The 26,387-nt window shown below is 39.7% G+C and overlaps 1 long non-coding RNA gene across 2 annotated transcripts in view; it reads left to right on the forward strand.

The window, feature by feature from the left end:
* LOC107544698 (uncharacterized) overlaps positions 1–26,387 on the forward strand; it is a 160,593-nt gene that overhangs the window by 11,113 nt on the left and 123,093 nt on the right. Inside the window, exons 3-4 of one of the 2 annotated variants that reach the window (XR_015714655.1) lie at positions 6,673–6,763; positions 14,197–14,292. This is a non-coding gene — a long non-coding RNA (uncharacterized LOC107544698). The remainder of the gene's footprint in view (positions 1–6,672; positions 6,764–14,196; positions 14,293–26,387) is intronic. The other variant, XR_015714656.1, reaches the window with a different exon arrangement.

Genomic DNA, 26,387 nt, shown 5'->3' on the forward strand with positions numbered 1-26,387 from the left:
ACATCCCACTTTGGAAGATGGTTTTCCTTTCGTCCTCACACTTACGCACCACCCCTTCACATGCATTCTCTTTTTCTCTCCATCTTTCTAGTACAATTATTTTATAATTTAGGTTAGAGAAAAATTGTTGTTACTATGATGACATACATGCTAGTCATAGTTACGCCTGGTATACAGTGATTTATACAAGATTATTCCTCTCGTTCACAACTGTGTTTTCCCTGGATTAAATAATTGTCCTAAAATATTATTTTTTGGATTAGTTTTCTACATATTCCTATTTGAAACTTTCTGCCACTGGCTTAAATCCCTTCTTGCTGTGTTCAGTCACGTAAGGTGTTGTGGCGTTTCCTGAAGAATGCTAACGTGCCCTGATCCAGAAAGGCTGTCCTCAGGGCCCCCACGTGGCTGTGGCCCTGCACGTGCTCTTGAGCAGGGTTCTGCGATTCTCTCCACCTTGTCTCCCCTGTAGAGTTCCTGTCTCTAGGTTCTTGCCTTGTCTTCAGTTGTCTTGTTTTACCTGGTGTGAAGCACTATCTGGGAGAGGCTGCAGGTGATATGAAAATGTTGACACCCTGAATGTGTGAAAATGCCCTTATTCTTTCCTCATGCTTATTTGACAGGTTGGCTGAGTATAGACATCTATGTTGAGAAATAGTCTTCACAATTTTTAAGGCTCTGCTTTCCTATTTCTAGTGTGCTGTTGAAAAATCCAAAGCTATTTAGATTCTTGATCTTTTTAGGTGACCGTCCTTACCCTCAAGCTTGCCTTTGTCCCGGCATTTTAAGATTTCACAATGATGTGACTTTGGTGTGGCTCATTCTCAGCCTTTACCTGGGTTTTCTGGACTCGCTTTCACACTGGGTGTTATTAGGTCATTTTTTTTCTAAAAGTTACTTAAAATGTTTCTTAAATAATTTTCTCCCCTCATTTTCTCTGACGTGTTTCTTGGGGATTTTTTTTTATTTGAATGTTGAGCTTGTGAGCTTGTCCTCTAATTTTCTGATTTTTCTCCTTTTTCATTTTTTGAATCCTGTTTTTGCTTTGCTTTCTGAGAGATTTCTCCAGTTTTATCTTCTATATATATATAATCTTTATTGATTTCAGAAAAAGGAAGTGAGAGGGAGAGAGAGAGAAACATCAATGATGAGAGTCATTGATCCACTGCCTCCTGCACGCCCTCGACTGGGGATGGAGCCCACAACCCGGGCATGTGCCCTGACTGGAAATCGAACCGCGATCTCCTGGATCCTAGGTCAATGCTCAACTGCTGAGTCACGCCCAGCTGGGCTCCAGTTTTATCTTCTAACACTTCTATTGACATTTTCATTTAGGCCACTGTATTTTTTAAATTTCTAATGTTATATTTTTACATATTTAAGAGGGTGAGAGTGTATATTGTTGACTCCCCTACAGAGATATCTGTCTGGGTCAATGTTAATATAACTTTATGCAATGATGGACATGTTATTGACACCATCCAATACCATAAACACTAGCATATGTATCTGTTAATAATTTGAAATGTGGCTAGTGCTACCGAGGAGCTGATGCTTTAATTTTACTTAATTTAATTAATCTAAATTTTAATGTAAATCACTACAAGTTGCTAGTGGCTACTATATTGAACAATGAAGGCCCAGGCTTTGATTTTGTGTGTGTGTGTGTGTGTGTATGTGTGTGTGTGTGTGTGTGTGTGTGTGAATTGGGTTGGACTCATTAGAGAAATAGCTTTGAACTGCTTTCTGGCCTAATTGCTAGCATTCTAAGAGCCAAGTAGAGGAGTAGGGGGCAGGGATGAGTTTTGTTTTCAACATGCCAACATCCACCTAATCACAATTTTCTGTCCTGTATTGCCACCCACCAGCTCTCCTAGAATCCTCTCTTTTAGCTTTTTCAAAAAATAAACCTCTAGGCTTTTGCTGGGGGTAGAGAAATTTGAGACTCTAACTGCTTCTTGTTTTCTGCGCTACCTTCATTTCACTTCCTGAGCTGCCCAGTGCCTCCAGTTCTCAAAACTTGTGTATAATCAAATGCTTCTCAGGTTTTCTGCCACCTTGGGACCCAGCACTCTTGAATCTGGCACATCAGTTACCTTTCATTAACCTTCCCAACTTTCAAATTTCGAGGTTGTCATGTCTTCCCTTATTCTTATCCTTTATGATTTGATGTCCTGGAAAAAAATTATTTACCATGTTTTCATGGGGTTTCAGAAAAGTATAAAAAACAAATGAGCATTTTTCAGTCACTCAGTCACCTTCACTCCACAGTTAGTTTATTTCATATACGGGTTGTCTTAGTTTGTTCAGGCTGCTATAACAAAAATATCATAGACTGAATGGCTTAACAACCAGCATTTATTTCTCATAGTTCTGGAGGGCAGGAAGTTCAATAACAAGGGCTCCACCCTAATGACCTAATCACCTTCTAAAGGCCATACCTCCTTATACCATCACATTTGGGATTAGGATTTTAATATATAAATTTTGGGGAGACCCAAACATTCAGTCCATACCATGGGTTTACATTTATAATCTTTCCAATCTAATCCCTACTATACTGCTTTTTAAGTTGATCTTTAAAAGAATTATTTACAATGCCACCCAACTGTTATCATTTAGAATTCATACCTCTAGGGATAATTTCAAATCTATATAAAATATTTTTACCTTTTTTTCTCTAGCATTTGAACTTGTACTTATTGAGACTGAATCGGGATAATTGAATAGACCTCCCATAACAGGAGAGACATTGTACAGGTTCAAATATAAGGTGAGCTTTTTTATCTCTAAGAAAAATTTGGAGAAAAATTATACCTTTTATTTGGATATATGCAATTAGCTTTTCAAAATAATTGAATAGAACTCCTATAATAAGAGAGACTTTGTAAAGACTCAAATATAGGGCAATTATTTTTATTTCTATGGCATAATTTTTGGAGAAAGTATCATTTATATTCAAGTTCATATAGTATTTAGGCAAATCTATACAAAATATAAAGCATGGGTGTAACTTAAATACATAATCAGTGCTATTGTGTTTGCCCTCCTCTTCTCACACTAAGAAAGTGGTCAGTAATTACAAAGGTTAGATTTTCCTGGGGGTGCAGATTCAAATTACTATGAATTACAGAAAATGAAGTGCTATTTATTGTTCATCCATGTTTATGGAATTAAGCATAAGCCCAATATATATTTAAATAAATCTATGACAAGGAGATCAACAGAGTCATGGGTAGAGTAAACCATTTCACTTACAAAGCAGTACATTTAAACTTGTATTGCAGTTTGGACTTTTTATGGAGTTGGATGGTTTATTTTTGCTCCTCATTTCCTAACCGTAAGCTGACTTTTTTTGCAAAATAAAGGTGGCCACTCAGGTCCCATCTACCACAGGTGAGCCTAGACAGGATCTACGCTTAGAACTTCCAAAGGGCTCCATTCTCTTCAAGAATGTGACCCTGCAGAATAAGCAACCAGAGCTGGCTGGTTTTGATAGCATGTCCTTTGGGTGCCAAAATGAGTCTCTCAATGGGTTGGCCTTCTGTTTTTGTTACATCAACAGTTTGACTTCTGTGTAAATCTTCTCTGTTGGCAAATCCTGTTTGTGTCTGTTTTTCTGTTCAGGTTCTGGTTGAAGTTATGGCTCCACCCACATTGTCCTTCCTTTTCCCTGAATTCCTACCCCACATAGAATTTGAACCACATGATTTAGACTCTAATTCTATAGTGTTGTTTCTCTGCTACTTGCGTGAGACAGTTTTTAATCCCCCTCTACCTCCACTGCCCTCCCCATCTAACTAAATTGTGATGGTTCAGAAGACAAAAGTCACGTGTGGCATGTCTTCGTAACCTGCACAGTGCCACTCCTGCAGAGGCTCAAGTTAGGCCTTCTCACTGAGAGATAATTGGGGCATGCGCTACCATTTATCTTGTACATCCTCTGTTCCAAGTGTCACATGGACACTTTACACATTTCTCATCCTTACATAGATACTGCAAAAGGACTGATATTTTTACCTCATTTCTCAGTTGAATCTGACACTCAGAGAAGGCAAGTAACTTACATATAGCTGTTAAGCATCAGAGTCAGGATTTGAACCCAGGTTGGATCCAGGATTTAAACCCATGTTCTTTCTGTTACACAATCCAACTTGCCTCATTCTCAGAGCTCACAAAGAGTACAAGTAAGCATATTAGAACAGCATTACTTAACTTTCATCTAGGTGGAAGTAATTTAGACTACTAACTAATTCAAGCTCTATCCTGCTGACTTCCAATGTTAGCTCTGCATTTTTGAGAATTAAGCGACTAACTCACTGAGCAAAAATACTCACCTCTTTAGAGCCATTAGAGCCTGGCAAGAACCCTGGAGTGTCAAGATATCATCAATGAACAGCCTGGTTCTGAAAACCAGTATTTCCCTCCGAGTCTAACAATGGCAGAGCTGTTGTAGTGACGTAGAGCCTGTAACTTGTCTCTTCCTTCTCTTCTCTGCATTTCATCACTCCCACATTTTTAAAACAAAACTTCCTCTGTGATATAATAATGGATAAACACTCTGAGTTTTCAAGTGACAAGTGAGTGCCAGGAATATTTTATTTGCCTTGGAAAGCTATAAATTCCTGGTCTACTCAGATTCCAGTGACTTTCAGAGAGCAGAGCCGCTGCTCTCCTTAAGAAAGGCCACCAATGGGAGTGATTTCTGGTGACGCAATGCTGATATTTTAGTACCATCCTGGAGAAGGGGAGAGGGGAGTTTCTCTGGAGCCAGATGAACTCATAATTAGTTCTCACCCAGGCTGCTTAAGCAATTATGGTGAAACCAAATCACATTACTTTTTTTCTCCTGCTCTTGATAAAAGCCTCAACCCTGCTCCTTCTGCCCCATAGGGCCCTTGGCTGGCCATTATTTCTAATACCACAGATGCTATTCTTTCCTTTTGTTTCCAGGCTACAACTGTCACTGTGTAAAATAAGAAGTGTGGGGGAAATAATGTACACCTCTCGGTCTCACTACTTCAGAGGCACCTAGCAACCCAGTCTCCAGGCAGGCAGCACGAATCTCCCTGGTAGTTTATTGCCCACTCACAGCAGAGGCGGTGTGCTCTCTGCAAATAGCCCACATCTTTGCCGGTGCCAGCTTGGCAGTGGGGTGCTGGTGTCATTTGGTGTCCTCGGGTATGTTTGGTTCTTGTTCTGGGAAGACTAGGGCAAAGCAACAACTATTTCCCCAAAGCTGTTTGTGGAATCAGAAATTAGGTGAAACAGTTCCGTGCTTGAGGTTGCCTAGTCTAAAATCAAAAGCAATGGTTTTTCAACCTCTGTTTTCTTCAGTCTTTGTCACATGTCTGACATGTACCTTCCAGAGTGTTCACAACATTTTAAGAGATGTTTCCCAGGTAACCTATGTGATGAGCAACCCTTCTGGCCATTTTGTCCATCCACAAACCTGCCTAACAACCTGCACGTCAGCCAGTCCCACAGTTTTCATCATATCCACTCTCTGCCTCCAAAGTATCAATTTGGGCTGAAGGGAGTGCTGCACTGGCTCACCAACCAGCCACATGGACATCTCATTTTAGGCTCATGTACCACAGGGCATTATATGTGGATGTCGAGACTTGTTATTTGCTCTCTGTACATCAGGAGATTGTTAAACATTCTTTGTTTCTTTACTACTTGTATTTGATCACATTTTAACCCTCCACCAGAGTAAAAGCCCTGGAGAATGAAAGTCACATCTCTTGTGGAGAGAGACCAAGCTTTTCTTGTGACGAGTGATCAAAAATGGAGGGAATTGCTCTGGCTGGTGTTGCTCAGTGGTTAGAGCATCGACCCATGCACTGAAAGGTCGTGGATTCCATTCCTGGTTAAGGGCACTTACTTTGGTTGCAGGTTCATGCTCCCTGCCCTGGTCGGGGTGAGTGTGGGAGGCAACCAATTGATGTGTCTTTCTCTCCCTCACATCGGTGTTTCTCTCTTTCTCCCTTTTACTCTCTCTAAAAAAAAAAAAATCAATGGAAAAACATATCCTCAGGTGGGGATTAACAAAAAATAAGAATAAAAATAAATGAAAGGACTCAGACTCCCAGGTATGTAAAGCTTGAGTTGAGAAACTATGAGTGCTGCTGGGTAGAGGGGTAATCCCAAAATACCAGGAAGGGAATAGGTTTTAACTTCTAAGAGTCAATCTCTTATTCACTCACCAAACAATTATTGAATTCCTAATGAAAAATCTTATTGACAAGCTCATAGCCTGGGGATATTTTAGTAAAAACAACAATTAGGAACAATGTCAAATTTGTTATAATACGAGTACTTACAAAGTGCTTTGAGAGCTCGGATGGGGATGACAGGGCTTTTCAGGGAAGTAGGAAGGGTTATCCAGTGGTATTTATATTATTTAATTTTAAATAAGAGCTATGTTTAACAACTGGCTCACAACATTCCTAAAAATCTAGCACTTGGCTCTCATGAGCTGGTGTGAACTGGCTGCAGCACATCATGGGATGAAGGTGAAATTGCAAAGCGTACCTGTCTCGTAGCCATGCTAAGGAATTAGGATTCTTTCCGTGAGGCAGGATAACTTGTTTTGTTTCTCTTGTTTCATATATTTTTTAACTACTACCACCGAAGAAGGTTCCTAACTTTTGCTTTTCCTTGTCTCAGATGCTTTTGCTTTGCTGGCCAGAAACCAAATATTTCTAAAGAGCTAGGTTTGGCATATCTACTTTCATGGGACCACCTGGATACAGTCAAGGTAAAGATCAGAGGCAAGCATTGTAAACTAATACCAGGAAACCCATTCTTGAATATTCTGTATGAGATTCCTTGGTAGGAGAAGAAAGACCCTTGGTGGGAGAAGGAGCCCAATAAAAAGACTGAAATTGAATTTCTCATTGATTAAATAGAAGAGGGATCAGCAAAATTTAACTATTTTAGAGAAGTTAAGAGAAGTGATATCTCTTGCACTCTAGTGTTGCAGAACAAAACTGATACCCGCTACAACTGCGGGTCATATACATTTTTTAACCAGAAATATAGCCTGAATGTATCTAAATTTTAGATGACTATCAGCCATGTAGAGGAGGAACTGGAAGGGGGAGACCTGATTGAGAAATGAAACCCATTCGGTGTGATCATCTGCCATGATAAGGAGAGTAGTCAGGGTAGTCTCTGGGAATAAAGAGGAAGGGACAGGCTTCGCAGTATTTCAGAGGCTAAGTTGCAAAGGGTGTGAATACAAGTTTAGGATTTAAAATATGCACCATTATATCTTAGAGGCATGTGCAACCCCATGCTTAGGTTGGTAATCTTATCTTGGGCACAGTTCCTCATACTTAGCAGATGCTTAATAAATATATGCTGAATGAATAGAAGAGCAAATATAAATGTACACGAGTCCCATGCATAAGCAAATATGTGTGTTTTCACTACATAAAAAATGAGTCTCGTCAAGAGAATGACAAGAAAAGCCACAGACTGGGATAGAAAAGCCACAGACTGGGATAAAATCTTTGCAAAAGATATATCTGATAAAGGATTGTTATGCAAAATATATTATTAAAACTCAATAAGAAAACAAACATCCCGACTAAAAAAATAAAATTAAAAAAAAAAAGGCAGAAGACCTGAAAGACGCCTCACTAAAGAAGATATACATATAGGAAATAAGCATAAGAAAAGATGCTCTACTTCATATGTTATTAGGGAAATATAAATTTAAACAGGAAGGAGATACCACTATACACCTATGAGAATGGCCAAAAACCATAAAACTGACACCACCAAATGCTGGCCAGGATGTGGAGCAACAAGAACTCTTATTCATTACTGGTCAGAATGCAAAATGGTACAGACACTTTGGAAGACAGTTTGGCGGTCTCTTACAATGTTAAACATAATCTTACCAAATGATCCAGCAATCAAATTCCTTAGTATTTATTTACTCAGAGGAGCTGAAAACATGTCCACACAAAAACTTGCACACAAATAAATGTTTATAGCAGCTTTATTCGTAACTGCCAAAACTTGGAAGCAACCAAGATGTCCTTCAGTAGGTGAATGGATAAACAAACTGTGGTTCAGCCAGACAATGGAATATTTTTCAGCACTAAAATAAAGTGAGCTGTCAAGCCATAAAAAGACATGGAGGAAACTTAAATGCATATTACTAAGTGAAAAAAGCCTATCTGAGGAAGCTAAACACTGTCCGATTCCAACTATATGACATTATGGAAAAAGGAAAACTGTAGAGACAATAAACTCAGTGGTTGCTGGGGGAAGGGAGGTCATTCCCTGCCCCAGTTCATATGCTGAAGGATGAATAGGTAAAACACAGAAGATTTTTGGGCCATTGAAACTATTTTGTATAATACTATAATGGTAGATATGTGTCATTATACATTTATCAAAACCCATAGACTCTCTGACACCAGGGCTGAACCCTATGTAACCATGGGTTTTGGGTGATAATGATGTGTCAATGTATGTTCACCATTTGCAACAAATGTACCACTCTGGTGGGGGATGTTGATAGTGGGGAGGTTGTGTGTATATGAGAGGACAGAGGGTAATGGGAAATCTCAGCACCTTCCACTCAATTTTGCTATGAACCTAAAACTGCTCTAAAAAATAACATCTATTTAAAAGGAAAAAAAAAAAAAAAAGAGTCTGAGAGCTAGCATGAGGATTTATGACTCAGTACCTGAGTGGTGGTTATGGAAACCAGAGCATTTCCGCATTGCCTGAATGTGGTATTCTAACCAGTAGACTGCAGTTGTATAAAGGTCAATGAGCCTGTTAATGAAGAAAATGCTGGTGTGGCAGGAGGAAATTCAGCTATACAGAATTATTATGAGGTATATATCAGGGAACAGAGGATTAGAATTTGAACCAACTTAACCCAGTTTACCATTCCGTGAAAGTCAGGTCATTTTGGACTCCATCAGAGCTCTCCAGCACTTAGAGGGGGGTGGCTGCTCTGTGTTTCCAACCTACCATTTTTCTACCATGCAGTTGTAGCAAAAGCACATTTCAGACCATAATATTCTAAGCAAACAAGTATTTGCTAGTAAGCAGGCACAAAATCATACTGCTGTGTATACTTGGAATATTTTCAGTCTAAACACTTGACACAGTGAGCAGCACCTTCATGAAAGGCTTTCTCCGAGATGAAGACAGGCATGTTCTGATAGAGGAAGCATCAGACCTTTTAGTCAGGTCCACTGATGGGAGAGGCATGGGGCCTTATGAGCTGTCTTCATGGTGTGAATTACTGGCCTGGAACATGATAAATAATAAAACTTCTGTGTTGATTTTGACAACAATACTTTTGAATGCCACCTGGTCAATTCTTAGGGTGTTAACTCTATTAAGCCACTTCATATGCTTATTGATTCCTAGGGTGTAGATTAGAGTTAAATTGTGCGCAGAGTTCCCAGTATTTACATACTGTGGTATTATAGAACACATTACAACAAACAATAAAACCAAAAGATTTTAAGAAAGCTCCAACATAAGGATGAAACTGTACCTCTGCTTTGTGTTGTACTAGTAACTGTGAGCTCTAATTGTATGCTTCCAGTTATTGTGCTGGAGAGAGTGAGTGTATATGGGGCTTTATAACATTTAAACATAAACAGTTGAAAGCAATTTACTGCCTTGGTGGATGTAGCATCATGGCCCCTTTCTGAGATTCCCCGTGAACAAAAGGTTTTCCATTAACAAAACCTTGATGTGAGGCTTTATTTGATGGTTTTATTTTTTGTAACAAGAGAGCCATGCGTACTATGGATGAGCAGAAAAATATCCCAGAGACAGGTTGTCATAGAAACTGTGCCAGGAGAGCAGCTATGCACAGGATAGAATGCACCATCCAAAGAAGAGAGGAAGGAAGTGATCTTGAAGCCACTCTTTTAATCAGTTTGGGGGAGTAAAGCTCTCATGAATCTCCTCATGGAAATTGTCGTCAGTGATAGTAGGGGTAGGTGGGATACTAGGAGGCTGTGGGCTGGTAATATATACCTCAGAACTTTTTTAGGAGATTAAAATAGATAAAATATATAAAACACCTACTATATGTAGTCCCTGAAAAATATTAATAACAATAATCTTTACGATCTCATATAATCCTCACTACAGCTCTCTAAGGAAGACGCAGATATTCAAATTTTCCAGATGAGAAAATAGGGTGCAGAGAAATTTAATTGTTCAAGATCACATGGTAAGTGGTAGAGCTGGAACTCAAACACAAAGATCTCTGACTCTAGAGCCCTTGCCCTTAACTTCTCTGCTGCATGAACGAGTAGGAAATCAATAACTGATAATAATTATAAAAATGATTCTTTGGTGGTGAAATAGTAGTAGGAGTTTCAATTGCCATAAAATACACATAGCATAATGTCATAACATTTGTTGATTTTGTTTTTCCCTTAAATTTATTTTTCCTAATCCAAACAGAAGTGTCATCCTACAGGATGACGACCAACTACTTCGTTCCATTCTCCCCTCCTTACTCCCTAGTGCAGAGCTCCAGGTTGCCACAGCCATTCATGTTCTCCTACAGAACATCTCTCTCTCTCTCTCTCTTTCTCTCTCTCTCTCTCTCTCTTTCATTTTCTGAAGGGGAAGCTCATGGCTGGAGCTTCCTTACCATACCTTCCCTGAAGTTTCAAGATCTTGTCTTATGGCTTGTGTCTCCCCCAAATTCATATATTGAAATCTATTAAAGAGAAAACTATTCATGACACTTGTTAAAAAACAGTAAGGCAGACTTTATTCAGGAGGACTATCACAATAGGTACAGGGACCGCTACAATGGGGTTTTGTTGTAGGGGAGAGAGATTGCCTCAACTCCAAATACAAGGAAAAATGGGAATTTGTAGCCAAGAAGTAGGGGTGGGGCATGTCAGTGGATGGAAAATTACAAAGAAGAAATATCATGAGTAAGGGAAGATTCTGCCGAAATAGATCTAACAGGATTCTTGCTAAAGGCAGACCATGTTGATTATTTCACCTGGATGATGATGAGTAATTCTGGTTAAACTGACCCAACAGGCTTCTTGCTAGAAATGGGCTCCACAGAGAGGGGCATGAGAGTCCAACGTTAGGCCTAGTCAAAAAGAGAGCTCAGAAGAGCTTGAGCAAAGTTTGGTCAAGGAAAGAATTTTTATCAAGTCCTAACCCCCTAGTGCCTAAATATGTGACTGTATTGAAGATAGGGCCTTTAAAGAGATGATTAAGGTACAATGAGTCATATTGGTAGACTCCAATTCAATATGACTGGTGTCCTTCCTTAAAAGAAAGTAGTTTAACACACAGAGGGATGACCATGGGAAGTCACCAGAGGAAGACAGCCATTTCCAAGCTAAGGAGAGAGGCCTTTAGAAAATATAAGCCCTGACAACACTTTAATCTTAAACCTGCAGACTCGAGATCTGTGAGAAAAAATTCCCATTGTTTAAGCCATGGTAGTACTTTGTTATGGCATCTCTAGCAAACAAATATACCCTACAGTGTCTGATCGTCAAAAGTTTATTCAATAAATCAATAAAGATATATTAAAAAAAAAAGTTTATTCAAACCCAAGTCACCATTTCCTTTTGGCATCTCCACTTGACATTCTGTGGCTGGGGCTATTTCACTATAGTTAGGCAGCAGTGTGGAATGTGAACCTACTGTGTAAAATGGCACATGTTCACCTACGAAATGGCCCTGGGGAGGCTAAGTCCAGGAAAATTAATCAAAGTGCATGCTTTCCTTTGTGTTCTTGTGCCTGCCTCCCACTCATCCAGGCTTTCCCAGGGACTAGTGCCTTCCTCTGAGCTAACACAACACTTTGTTCATATCTAGATGCAAGTTGTTACAGGACTGTATCACCATTAATTTTTTATATGTCTGTTTACCACTCTTACTGCACCCCCAGTTAATTTCTGGATACTGAGATTATGCCTATGAATTATTCATTCTGTACTCCCAGCACCTACTAAAATTCCTGGTTCAAAGAGGGCATTAATTCATGTTTGGACTTCTTGAATGGATATATATATATATATATATATATATATATATATATATATATATATCCATATATACACACACACACACACACACACATATATGTAAAATCTTTTCTTCTTTACCTCAGATGCGGGGGTGGAGGGGTTGTAATATAGATTAAGTGAAAGAAATTTTAAGCACATTGAACACGATGCTTTGAGCAATGGTCAATGTTATAAGAAAAAAGGTTTATTTTTATTTTAAATGTTCCAATTAGAAGATTTTGAAATGCCTAAGCCTCTTCTTAAAAGGGAGAATGCAAGTGTAACAGGGTTTGAGTTGTTAGGAGAAATGGTCATCACGACTTCAAGGAATTGTACAGCCTTCTCCATGCCCAGGATGGAGCCAGCACCCAGGGAGGGAACTAGGCATTGTTGGGGAAGGGAAGAGAGAAAGGAGCCTGCAGAGGAAAGGGATTCCCGGCAACTCACTGGAAAATGAATATTTTACCTCTGGACATCCTTTGGATTCCTTGTGGGTCTGGACTAGTTACTAGAACTGTTTCTCTTTGGTAATGAACTGTACCTCATTGTCCTTGGACTTTTGGGCAGAAGAGAGGGGGATATGCCTTGATTGTTATGAATTGTATCCAGCCTGTCATGTTGCACCATGGAAACACTGCACCTCTCATTCACTCCTCAGTCCGGACAAGTGGGAGGTGCCTGATCTATCATGGATTCTGGTTGGAAGCAAAATACAGTCTTTCAAAATATAGCCCTTCACCAGGCTCTTCCAGAGACCCAATCCAAGGCAGGTCGACTTCTCCTGAAAGTTTTAGTAAAAAACTGAGTCATGAGCATGCCTTATTTTTAGACAACAATAGGTGATGGACAAAGCAGGACATGTAACTAACAACACAAGCTTTTGCACTAGTTGGAACGCAGTCCCCCTTCAGGAGTTTACTGTTGGTAAGACAATTGCCAACACCCCACAGATTTGTGTCGGGAACACCAAAGAAACAGAGTCAGTCATTTGTGAAGAAGCAGAACAGTCCTTCATTAGACTTTGTAGATTACTAAAAATGAGCACAAGTGAAGGTCAAATCTATCCTTCAGGTTCCTAATTATAATTTGGAGAGCCAGTCGGGAAAGAGAATGGAGAAAAAGCAAAAAATAAAAAGGGCTGCCTGGAGTTTGGGAACACTAAACAGAGATGGAAGATATTTCTGTCTTTGATGTCAAACATACACATGGTAACTCTTTTTCTCCTAAAGGCATTTAATTTTGTGGGATTGGATTCTTTCTGACGCCTAGGAAAATCAACTGTTTGATCTCATCTGGGTTCTTTGAAGGCTGTTTGTTTGTGGGTTGGAAAGTTAATGCCACAAAAAGCACTAAAATCCTACAACATGCCAGCTCTGAATGATTCACAGCAGTCACAATGCAGGTCAGATGGTGTGTTTTTGGTATTAAAAAAATAAAAGGGTTACTTAAAAGTGTAATCTAGAAAACATAAGACACTTGTACTATTTATGATAGTGAAAGCTAAATAGCACTGAGACATGATTATTTTAAGTTATAGTTTGAAAAACAAAAACAATTTTTTCTTAATACTAAGGAGTGGAAAGGGCCTCTCACATGGTGTATAAGGAAGATCTGTTGAAGAAAATTAGCTCCTAGGAATAGAATTAATAATGTGACGTATGCTCACTTTGATCTAAATTTAACATCTCCCCACATTTCCAACGTTCTAGTGTCCTTCTAGTTACTATAGTGATCATCCCTTGCAACTCAACATTTAATTCCTAGAACAGACAATAATTGTAGATACCAGGGTGGGTGTAGGTAAAAATTCTATTTACTAAATATTATCTGTTTAAAAAGTACCCCCCCCCCAGCATATTTTAGGCTTGCTATATCTAATGAGGAGACTGAAACACCCCCAAATACAAGTTATACAAGGAGAATCAACAAGCATGTTTAGGCCCTAAGAACTTGACATGATGTCACAGGATTGCTAGGGAAACAAAAATGAGGGTTCTAAAATAAGTACTTTTCAGCTAGATCTGACCAAGAAAGTCACTCTTGCTATTTGATAAAGCTGTGAACAAAAAAATACCTTCAATAGTTGGAACACCTGTTCTGTCCAGCATCGTAGCATTTTTAATATTTCTTTTTCTTCTAAAATGGACAGTTCTGTGATGTGGGAGCTTTTTCTCATGAAAGCAACTTGTGTTAGAAACTTCCAGATAAATTCAGAGAAATCTCCTGACCACTGAAAGGACAAACAGTAAGTACTTTATTATATTGCTCTTTATACTGTTTTTTTTTTAAACTTCTTCATACTTTTTAAAAACATCTTTTCTGGAGATCTATTTCAGCTCTTCAATAAAAACAGTGTCCAAGGGGACGGGAAGAGATTAGCCAAAGATCATATATGCATTACCCGTGGATACAGACAATATTGTGGGGAAGGCCTGGAGTGGGGCAGGGGTGGGGTGGAGGGGGGCATAAAGGGGGAAAATGGGGGACATCTGTAATACTGACAAAAATTTTTTTAAAAAGGTTAAAATGGTAAAAAACAGCAACAACAATAAACACACACACACACAAATAGTTTCCAAAGATTCATACCTGAGTACCACAGAGATACTCCACTATTTACATTTCTAGGTATTGGCCCTAAAGTGCAGTCCGTCCTGTGTTTGATATAATAATGAGTCAATTGAAATGTAGAGTTGTGAAACAAGAGCCCACACTTTTAAACCTAGCCTTTCCATTGCCACACAGTAAGCAAAAGCAAACATAAACAAACAGACAAATGTAATAAAACATTAAAAATACACCAGAAAAGTGGGGACTGACAAAAGGAGAGGGGGAATACGAAGACATCATAGTGTTAGAGTGCATTAAGGAACCTTAAAGTCATACTGATGGTGACACTAAACTCTTTCTGTGTGACCAGACCTCATGACAGCTATATCAAGGTTTTCATTATTAATGTCTCCATTCTACAGATGAGGAATTAAGTCTGATAGCATTAAAGTAACTTGCTCAGGGGATCCCAGTTAAGCTAGTATAGTGGTGGAACTTGTATATATTTAAAAACAACAACGACAAAAAGTCCAAGCTGTCAAGAGGATATATAATGGGTAATTGGTTTCACAAGTGCCAAATACAACCCAGGGGATGCATAGGGCTTGCACTGTGGTCTAATCCAATGAATTCACAAAGTCAAGTGGCCAGAATAGGTACCCAAAGCTCCCCTTGAAAGAAGACAACCAGCAACCAGGATATAAACTTGATTTTCATAAAGCCTGGTTCTGTGTAGGGGAATTTTCATGTGCCCTTTGGTAAAAATATTTACACTTATGTACATATCCACGTCCTCAAATTGAAAACCAGAGTAGGTAGAAGTTCTTGATAACACCTGATATGCAAGAATATGATAATGTTAGACTTTATGGGTTTTTTTCTTTTACAAAGTAGTCCTATGAACCAGAGATGGATGGCAGATTTATTACTTCTCCTGGGAACTCAAACTGGGTGTCAGACAGTGACAGTCATATTTCATTACAGTCCAGGGCGATTTTAGTAGTTCATTCTGCAAGTCCCAGCATATTTTATTGATTATTGTTCCATATGAATCAATCACAAATGAAATGGAAGATAGAGAGGGCTCTTGTAAAATGAGATGCATAAAATTTAATGGCCACAACAAACTTTTAAGTTCTTAGTAGAAAAGAACAGTAACTACTACACACCGCAAGAGGGCACCCTGGTACTTTTAAATATCAATGATGCTGCTGGCAAAGTGAGCACAATTAAAAACATGTAGATTTCAGCTACAAGCCAGTTGTTTTTCTGCAATCATTAAATATCAAGTCGAGAAGATTTTCTTTAGTGGTGTTTGTGGGATTTGAAGAGAGTAATAAGTTTTATTCAGGCACATCGCTTCTTATTTTCATAGAAAGAAATGAGATTTTTTTCTTCTAAAAATTTATTTTCCTGGGTTAATAATACTCTATTAGATATATACTTTATACCATCACCAATTATTAAGCTGGTTTGGGGAAAATTGCAAGAAAAACTTTTCTTAATAATGCAAGTTATTGGTGAAATTGGGGTTCATTTTAGTAGCTGGAGAAAAGGTTAAGTGTAGAGAATTATGACAAATTAATAGAGATTCAAATAATCTTTTCTGTACTCCACCCCTCACACATATAATGAGGTGATTCATTATATTGTAAAGAATGGTGGGTTTTTTTGGACAAGACTGCCTATCGTTTTTAGGCCCTAACATTGCCTCTTTAATAACCAATGTAATCTGAACATGGGATTAAAAAAAGAAGATATATCTTGTGCCCTAAAGCTAGAGATTGAAAATAAAGAAAACTCAGTAAACAACAAAATCTTCACAGCATATGTGGTTGGGGTGATACTTCCAGGATCAGAGGAAAATTTATAAATAATTTTACTGGGAATGTTTCCTTAGTCTAGGGATTGGCAAACTTTTTCTGTAAAAGAGCCAGACAGAAAATACCTCTGGTTTTGCAGGCCATGTGGTCTCTGTCTACTTCTGGCTACTTGATTTTGACACTGTAGTGTGAAAGCAGCCATAGACAAGCAAATGAATGGGCCCAATTAATAAAATGTTATTTACAAAAACTGATGCCAGGCTGGATTTGGCCCCAGGACTGCAGTTGGCTGCACCCTACTTTAGTCTAGCGTGGACTCCTTCACAGAAAAGGGGTGAGAAGGAGAAATAAATTTTGGAGCCCTGGACATAGAGGCACACTAGAACCTCTAACTGGAGAGCACAGGACATGAAAAGCTTCACCTCAGGTCTCAAGAGATGATCGACAGAGTTCTTAGCAAGGAGCCAAGAGAAAAACTGTCTTAGGAAAAAGTGTACTTTAGAAAAGTGTTTAAAACTGATGCATAGCACCACATTTTAAAAAAGTAAGGTCTAGAGGGTAGAGTAAATCAAAAATGCCTAAGAAATGGAGTGTTTGCCCTGAGATCCATAGCCCTGGCATTCTTAAACACCAAGAAGTAAGGAAAATTTTGAACCCTGCAGGAAACAGAGTTTTGCAACAAAACAATTGTGGGTGATAGATTAGCCGCAAGGATGCACCTTAGTTTTCTGAGCATAAAGAAGCACCCCATCTCAAGTCCCAACTCAAGGAATGCTGGAACTTTAAATAATTGGAAATATATTTATTGTTCATAGAAAGATCAGACACATTCCCTAGGAGTGATAGATGCATATACTTTGATCTGCAAGATGAGCAAATTGACTTCCATGAAATCTATTAATTAATTGTTGGGGGAAAAGCTTAGAGTATGTACTACAGTGGTTTCCAAGTCTGGCTGCAGAAAACTATCAAGGAGATTTAAAAGAAAAAGAAAAAACACAATCCAGTTTCCCAGGTCTCGTTCCAGATCTGTTGGATTAGATTTCCTGGAGTCTGTGGCCTAGGCCTTTTGACAATGCTGCCCAGTGGGTGTTGGAAGCGGCCAGACCACGGGCTGGTGTTTGGGAACTACTAGGACAAAGGACATACTCCAGGTTCACAGTTTGACTGTGCTGGGTTCAAATTCCGGTTCTGCCTTCCTTCCATAAGTCATTTGTCCTTGAGCTAGTGATGCAGCATTTCCAGGCTTCAGCTGCAGTGCCTGTTACAGGGAGCCAGCGTTCAGCCCTGCAGGAAGGAGGCACATCTGATGTGGCTCTGTCAGACAGAACATGCGGGCTTTGGGCTCTGTGAAAGATGATTAAACTGAGGTGATACAAACAAACTATTTAACACTTCACGGAGTGGACAGGTTTCTTTCGGAGAACTGCAAAGTGGGCCGGAAGTCAGGCAGAAGAAAGAAAACGGAAGGAACAAACCGGAAACATCTGATTGGCTGGGGCCACACAGTCAACCTCGTTTGAGGTGAAAAGGCCCCAGAGTTGGCTTAGCGTTTGGGGACTGATTGACAGGATATCCTGCATTTCTGGCCAAGAGGAACGTTTAAAGGACACAAAAAGTATCTAAGTTTTGGTTTGCTAACATGCGGTCTGGGCAGGATTGGCTCCATCTGGGGGGCCTAGAGTTATTCTCAACAGGGCTTTTATACACTCTCTCCCTTCCTTCATGGGGACCATAGAGCTGGACTTGCTCCACTCAACAGTACATAGAATCTTACTAAAAGTGAGAACATTTTTAAAAAGAAGATACTTAAGTTCAGTTTTGCTCCACAGAAGGTTTTCTTCTCAAATTTCCTGAGAACTCTGGGTTCAGGTCATGTCATCTCTACTCTTACAGTGCAGCTGGGAGGAACGACAGAAAGGAGACGCCCCATCCATCCCATCGTGTTCTAGACTGTGCTGACTTTCTCTGCTACTTGGCTTAAGGCAATTTCAGACTCTTATTGCCAGTAACTTGGCTTTCCCTTCCAAATTCCTGAGGAAGTTGAGCTTTGTTCTCACATGCAGGTGTAGGTGGGTTTTGCTTCTCTATTACAAGTTCAGGTGGCAGTAAATTGGGCCACACCTGCTGCTCCTTTATTTATTTTTTTCCTCCGTTCACGGGTTTATCTGAACAAAGAAAAACATCACTTCCTCAGAGTCTGGAGTGTGGAAAATCACGAGGCAGCCTACCAATTGTTACTTGGCAGGGGCATGGCACCAAGGAGGGAGCTGGCAACTCCCTTCCTCTGGCCAGGAACGAGTTCTTGCTTGTAAGCTACTCTTCATTGACTCTCTGGAAGAGGGGCTCTTCTCTTTCCTGAACACATGAGGCTGAAAAGAGCTCATTAAAAAGGAAAATAATTCCCCAGTGCATGCTTTTTAAGCTTCCTTCCCCCAGAGGGAAGTATTTGTGGAACAGAAGTGGAGTTTGGCAATCATTTTGTTATTTTGCTTTAATTTACAAGTCCATTGTGGCTTCTCCAGTGCTTGTGGCTGGCAAGTCAGGAAGGCAAACCTGTATTTCGGGAGTTTGTGGACTCAGCATCTGGGTCAAGTTTCTTTGCTAGTAATCCTGGGAGTTTTGTTGTATTCCAGTTTGGGGTTGGGCATTAGCCAAATTAGGAATGAAGAATCCTACATCCGCAGGTTTACTGCTTAATTTCACTATTAGTTCTACTTAGCAACTTCAAGCAGAATGAAGGACGCAGCTATAATCTTTGAAGGAATCAAGATACAGTAATTAGATAGCATTGGAATATTAAAGTGTTTTTTGGATGCTGTATATTGATGACACCTCTAAGGTCCAAAAGTAAATCTGAAGTTTAACTTGTTCTCTTAAATCTACGAACATCTCTCAGAATCTCTGGAAAAAATAAACATTTCAAAAACAAAACATGACTGCATTGTTTTTACCAAAAAAAAATCTTTTTCAAGCCAAATACTAAAGCATTGCACATTTGTTCGAATTAGTATATGCGCTGCCGAAGCGAGCACCACATTTGTTCAAATTAATCAAAAGTAGAATTGTTAAATAAAGCTAAAATACTCATGTGAAAAAGAAATAACTCACCTGCCACTCATATTTTTTTATTTTCAGGTTAGCACCTCGGATGCAAAAATAAGCCTCATCTCTAAAGTCAACTATGAATGCTTTCTATTTTTTCCAAAATAATATTTCAAGGGATTACTTTGGGGGTCTGGATAATAGCATTACTTTTGGTGGCTGAAAATGATCATTTTGTACATTTCCAGGAACTTCCCATATTTGTGGTGGAGAAAATTAGTTCAAGCCAGGAGATGGGCTTTCAATGCTGTGGTACTTATAGTGCTTTTTGAAAATGGGCTGTGACACACTGTGACATCATTTAGTAAGGGTGCTTCCTCCTGCAATGAAAACTTTAATAAGCTTTAAAAATAGTCAAGAAGTGATATAAAAGCAAATAACTAATCTAGTTAAAATATCACTTTTATAAAACTAGAAACCTTGGCATAATCTTTGGTTTTGTTCTCTCTGCCTCTAATCTGTGACCAAGTTCTCAGTCCCTTACTCTCTATTTTATCTTTCACTGCACAATTCCTCACTGTCTCAACCTTTAAATGACTACCACAGCCTTCTAAAAGTTTCCCTGCATTTCCCTCTATTTTTTGGAAACCATCCTCTTGAAACATAGACCAGATTATGTCATCCTCATGCTGAAAACCTTTGTTTGCTGTAACTTTGAGGATTCTGGTGAGGAGCAATGTCTCTGGGGTTCTCTTTGTTTTGAAGTACAGCCTTCATAATAGGATCTAGCCCTACAGAGAAGGGAGTTTCAGGGTGGGGCAGGTTGTCAGACCCCAACCAAGTAACTTGAATTCTTGCAGAAGCTGCAAGTCTGTGGGAAAACTGGATTGCTGAAGAGGACATTGAGACAGAAGACAGTTTGCACTGGACAGGGGGAGGGTGGGAGAAGGCTGGAGGCCCAGTGGCCATCGAATGCCCAAGCACACTGGACAATGGATAGTGACAGCTGGAATAGCCCAGAGCCCACTCTTGGATGGGTAGCAGGTAACCAAACTACTTCCTGTCCGGAGCTGAATAGACCAGTTTTAGATCTTGGTGACACTAACAAAGCAAGACTAAGAAGGGCTTCCTTCATTCACCACAGTCACTGTTCCCAGCCTGAACTCATCCTCTGAATTTCTCGGGAAGATTCCAGGGATCTGGTACAAATGGTCTGAATCACATTATCAAGGTCTGGCCCCCAGAAATATGTATTTTGAACAAGTTTTCCAGGTAGTTTTTCTGTATCCAGTTTAGCACAGTTGTGGGGAAGCAGTGAATTAGAGGCAGGAAAAAAAATCTGTATTCCACACCATGGCATTCAAAGCTGTCAGCAACCAAGCTCCCTTTGGTAGTCATTTACTCTGTTGCTTTCTTTCTCTCTCTCTCTCTCTCTCTCTCTCTCTCTCTCTTTCTCTCTCTCTCCCCTCTCTAGTTCTTATATATATATGATCATATAATTTTTATTCTTCATTTTGTTAATATGGTGTATCGCTTTGATTGATTTGTGTATGTTAGACCATCCTTATGCCCCTGGAATGAACCCCACTTGATCGTGATGTATTACTATCTTTTTAATGTATTGTTGTATTTGATTTGCTAGTATTTTTTTGTTTGTTTCATTTTTTTTACTTTTTTATTTTTCAGTTACAGTTTACTTTCAATATTATTTTGTGTTGTTTCAGGTGTACAGCTTAGTGGTTAGACAATCATATACTTTACATAGTGTTCCCCTCAGTATCTCCAGTTCCCACTTGGCATCATACATAGTTGTCACAGTATTATTGACTATATTCCCTATGTTTTATTTACTTCCTGTGACTCTTTTGTAGCTACCAATTTATACTTCTTAATTCTCTTCCCTAGTTCTTGATGATCTCACTCACTTCTGTACTTTTGCTCATAGCTTTCTCTCCCTCATCTTTTCCAGCTGAAATATCCTATAGTCACATCAAGATCCAACTGGTCTGTTGTGAAGTTTTCCCTGATCTTAGCAGCAGAATTAATTGCTTCTTTTATGCTCCTGGAACTTTGTTCATACCGTTGATATTTACCATTTTAAATTACAGTTACAAGGTCAAGATATTCTGAGTGACAAACTAGGACACATGATCCAGCGATCAGAATCACTCAGATAACCTAAGATATTTGATTGCCACAGTTACAGTTGCTTGTGTGTTTTCTCTGGTAAAAATATGAATTCTTGCAGGCCAGAGATAGTGCTAAAGTCACCAGGGTAGCCCACACAACCCTTAATATAGTACATAGGAGGTGCCTAATAAGTGTTGAATCATGAAGCATTTATGTGGACATGTTATGACCATTGTGAGGGCCAAGATACGTTTAGCACCACTCAGAAAGTAGGACCTCCGGACTCCTCTTAGAAGATAAATGAAGAGTTTTTTGTCTTTTTCTTGTTCTTTGTCATATTTCTTTATTTAAAATTTTTTATTTATTGATTTTAGAGAGATAGAAGGGAGGGAGGAAGAGAGAGAGAGATTTGTTGTTCCATTTATTTATGCATTCATTGGTTGATTCTTGCATGTGCCCTGACCTGGGATCAAACCTGCAACCTTGACATATCAGGAAGATGCTGTAACCAACTGAGCTACCTGTATAGGGCTTCTTTGTCATATTTCAGTCAAGAGCAGGCATAAAGTATAATGAGGCATCAGCAATATTGGGCAAGGAGGGTGATGGAGGACTCCATGACCTGCCAGAACGGGGACTGGAGTTGGCCATATAAGATGTATGTATCTAGATATACATAAGAATCCAGCTCATAAAATTTACATTCTGTTAGGGGAGATGGGCCAAAACAAGTTACACTAATATAATATTTCCAAAATGTTAAAGTGCTTTTTCTAGGAAAGGAGTCAGACAATAAGGAAATATAGAAATCAGATGATTCAAATAGTGCCGTGAAGCAAAGAAAAGTAATGACATGCCCAAGAGGGTCTGCTTGCTTAGGTGATGGGGCAGGATTATGGCTTTCAGAGGTGGCTTCTGTGTTGAGAAGTGGATATGAGGAAAGAGCCAGGCATGCCAAGAGCTGGCAGGAAATCTTTCCAAGAAGAGGAAATCTTTGGTGGCACATCCTGGAGATATGAATGAGCTCAAGTGTTCGAAGATAAAAAGAGGTACAGGGTGGCCAGAGTCCAGTAACAGAGGGACCACGTGGTGGGAAATGTGGGTAGAGAGGTAGAAAGCACAGATTGTAGTGGGGCTTTGGAAGTTTCCTTTTAGGCCCAAGTACGGTGGGAAGTCATTGAAGAGTTTGAAACAGAGAGATAGGATCTCATCATTTGATCTACAGTTCTGATAAATATTTAAGAGGTATAATTAGCAGAATTAGGTGATTTCTAAAGTACATTAAAAGAAGAGAGTAGAGTGAAGGAGTTCAAAGACTCAAAAGTGACTCTCAGGTTTTCAACCTAGCTAATTGAGTGGCTGCTGCAGAAGGAGAAAGCTTTGTATGGAAGCTGATGTGTTATTTTGGACATGCTGAATGTGAGGCTCCCCTGGAGCACCCAGGTGGAAATGTTGAGTAAGCAATTGAATATATGTATCTGAAGCTTTGGGAGAAGTCTGTCAGAGTAATAGATAAGAGACTTGTCATCATCATAAATGTGGTTGTTAAAATCACAAGAGTGGGAGGCTGAGCCAGGTAGCTCCGTTGGTTAGAGTGTTGCCCCGATACACCAAGGTTGCAGGTTCAGTTCCTGGTCAGGGCACAGACAAGAAGCAAACAATGAATGTATGAATGTGTGGAACAACAAATCAATGCTCACCCCTCACTTCCACCGCTTTCTCTCTAAAAATCAATAAACAAAAATTTTAAAAACTAAAAATAAGTGGTTTTAAAAAAAAGAACTTAAAAATACCCACTAGAGTGGTTGAGATTACACAGAGAATGTGCTGCATCAGTGGGCTGAGCATGGGCCCCTGGGAGCAAGAATATTTTAAGAGTGGGTAGATACAACAGTATCAACAAAGGAAATGTGGAAAGAAATGAAAGAATTATTTTTACAATAAAGGCACGTATGTTGATTAGATTTGATAGTGTGGAGTCACCAGTGACCTTGGGGAGGCAAAGGGAGGCAGAAGGTGAACACTGGCTGCTATCTGAGAAACTCGGCAGAGAATGGAAGGAGGCAAATTGCAAGGTTAGTGGAATATTTCTTAGGGTGGGAAGAAAGAATAGAAAAGAGAAGATTGAATAGTTAAGAGAAAAGAGAAAGTTGGAAAGGTGAGAGCTTGGAAGAAAGAATGGAAGGGTTTGGACAAGTTATCTTCAAATGGAAAGGACACCTCATCTCTTAGCATGAAATGAAGTAGTAGAAGTGTGGATGCCCACCGGTTTGAATGCCGGGTGATAAGGTATTTACAGTGGATGGTCCCAACTGTCTTATTTAATCTAGTTAGATAGTAAGAAGTTTTTGGTCTAAGATATGTATAGCTTTCAAAAATGTTTTAACTTTTTATTGAGGTAAAATTCACATAACATAAAATTAACTATTTTAAAGTGAACAATTCAGTGGCATTTAATACTTTGATAATGTTGTACAACCACCACCGGTATCTAGTTGTGAAATATTTTCATCACCCCAAAAGGAAACTCCATATCCACTAGGCAGCTACTCTCCACTCTTCCCTTCCCCCATCCTCTAGCAGACATTCATTTGCTTTCTGTCTCTGTGGATTAACCTATTACGGGTATTTCCTATGAGTGGAATTGTATAATATATGACCTTTTGTATCTGGTTTCTTTCACTTAACATACTGGTTTCGGGGTTCATCTAGGTTATATCATGTATCAATACGTCACTCTATTTATGACCCAATAAGATTCCCTTCTATGTGTATACCATGATTTGTTTATCTATTCATCCATGGATGGGCACTGGAGTTGTTTCCCATTTTTAAAAATTGTGGTAAACACATAAAATTTATTATTATTAACCTAAAAACAAAAGGACCTTTCAAAGTGAAAGGCAACCTTTATTGAGATCAAGCACTGACTCAGGCAGAAGCCCAAATAACGTCCTAATTAGGAAACCAAGGCAAGAGGTATTTATGAAAAGAAGAGTTACATCAGTAGAAGGAAAGCATTTCTATCGGTGCAGATAACATAATATAGTGACATTAATTCTAAACAATGTTTTTAATTTTCAGTACAGCAGTCATCAGTTAGTAGTCATAATAACTGCTTTGTTGTTGTTTTTGCAAGTAGTTTTTCAGGACACAATGTTGCCCTAGGTCCAGCCCAAAGATTATTTTGCCCTGTTTTAACATCTAAAGATTTGAGACGTTAAGATATGCAAGGCGGTTCCTCTGGCATGGTAGCTCCAATTCCATTTTAAAGTGGCTGTGTTTGTGTTCGTTTACACCATAGTAACCATTTTTAAGAGTGTAGTAAGTACAGTAGTGTTAACTACTTGCTTATTGTTGTACACCAGATGTCTAGAACTTCTTCATCTTGTGACCCCAGCACCCACATTCTGTTTTCTGTTTCTATGAGTTGGACTACTTTGGATATTTCAAAAAAGTGGAATCATGCAGTATTTGTCTCTCTGTGACTGGCTTACTTCACTTAGCATAATGTCCTCGGGTTCGCAATCGTTGTCGTGTATGATGAGAACACCTCCTTTTTTTAAGGCTGAATAATAGTCATTTATAGATGTGGCATAATATATACACATGATGACATTTTCTTTATACATTCACTCATCAGGGGACGTTTAGGTTGCTTCCGTCTCTTGACTGTTGTGAATCATGCTGCAATGAACATAGAGTATTAGGAAAACAATCAGTTAGAAACAAGAAGAGTCCGTCAGAAACCCACAGCTGGATCCAAATATTTGGTAGGAAAACAAATGATTCCAAGCCCAGGGTTTGTTTAGCAGCAAAAGAATCTTAGCCAGCAGGCAAACATGGAGCACAGCTCCTCTTACTTGCTCAGCAGGCCCTGTGCTAAGAGTTTGAGTTCATTCTGAGGCATATCAGAAGGGAGGCTGAGGTTAAATAACCTCCTTTCTCTGGCTGTGGAATAGGGGCAGGCCAGAGCTTGCACTGGGAGCTAATCACCAGAGCCCTGGGCTGTACAAAGCAGGAGGCAGGGGCTGGGGAAGCCAGGTGTGGTCCAGCATTAGCTCTCAGAGCTCACCGTTTTCCTCTTTAGGCACTTTTACTGCCTTTTGCCTCCCTCCCCTTTACCCTCGCTTCTCCCCTTTCCTTTTCTCCTTCCCCCGTCCCCGCCTGTTCTCTCCCTCTGTGAGGATTATTCCTTGGTAATCTTGATGGACACTGTGCCTAGGAAGCAGGTGGGGAGTAACTAAAACTATTTGTCTTTGCTACACTGTAGCCAGATTTGTACTCTAGGTTCCCTGCAGCACATCCCTTCCCCAGTACAGATCAACTGAGCTGAGGGGCTGCAGCCACACGGAGTTTTCAGACAGCAGGACTGCTCCTGGCTGAGGAATCTGTGGTCACTCCACCTTTCCCCAAGAAGAGGCCTAGGTTATTTCAAAGGTCGGACTCACACTCTCACCCCCCGCAGAGCCAGTGTGAGCCTGCTGCAGGTTCTCCCTCTCCCCCCACTCCAGAGCTGAAGGACACGGAGACGGGCTGACAGCCCCAGGCACCTATAAAGAGGAGGAGAAGGGAAGGTAAAAGCTCAGCCCAATTGCAGGGGTTGGCTTCCAACTCCCAAAATTTACACCACTCCTTCATTGTCTCGTTGACTCTGAGCACTTCTTATCAGAGTGGAGATCAAAGTCTCAAATTATTTACTCCTGTCCTCCGTCTACTCCAGCCTACCTGCCAGCTTTGCTTTGGCGAGCCTGCGTGCGCTAGCTCACGGCTAACACGGGTTTAGTGGTAA

This window comes from Miniopterus natalensis, chromosome 6 (genome assembly GCF_054644295.1).
Source record: "Miniopterus natalensis isolate mMinNat1 chromosome 6, mMinNat1.hap1, whole genome shotgun sequence".
Classification (NCBI taxonomy): Eukaryota; Metazoa; Chordata; class Mammalia; order Chiroptera; family Miniopteridae; genus Miniopterus; species Miniopterus natalensis.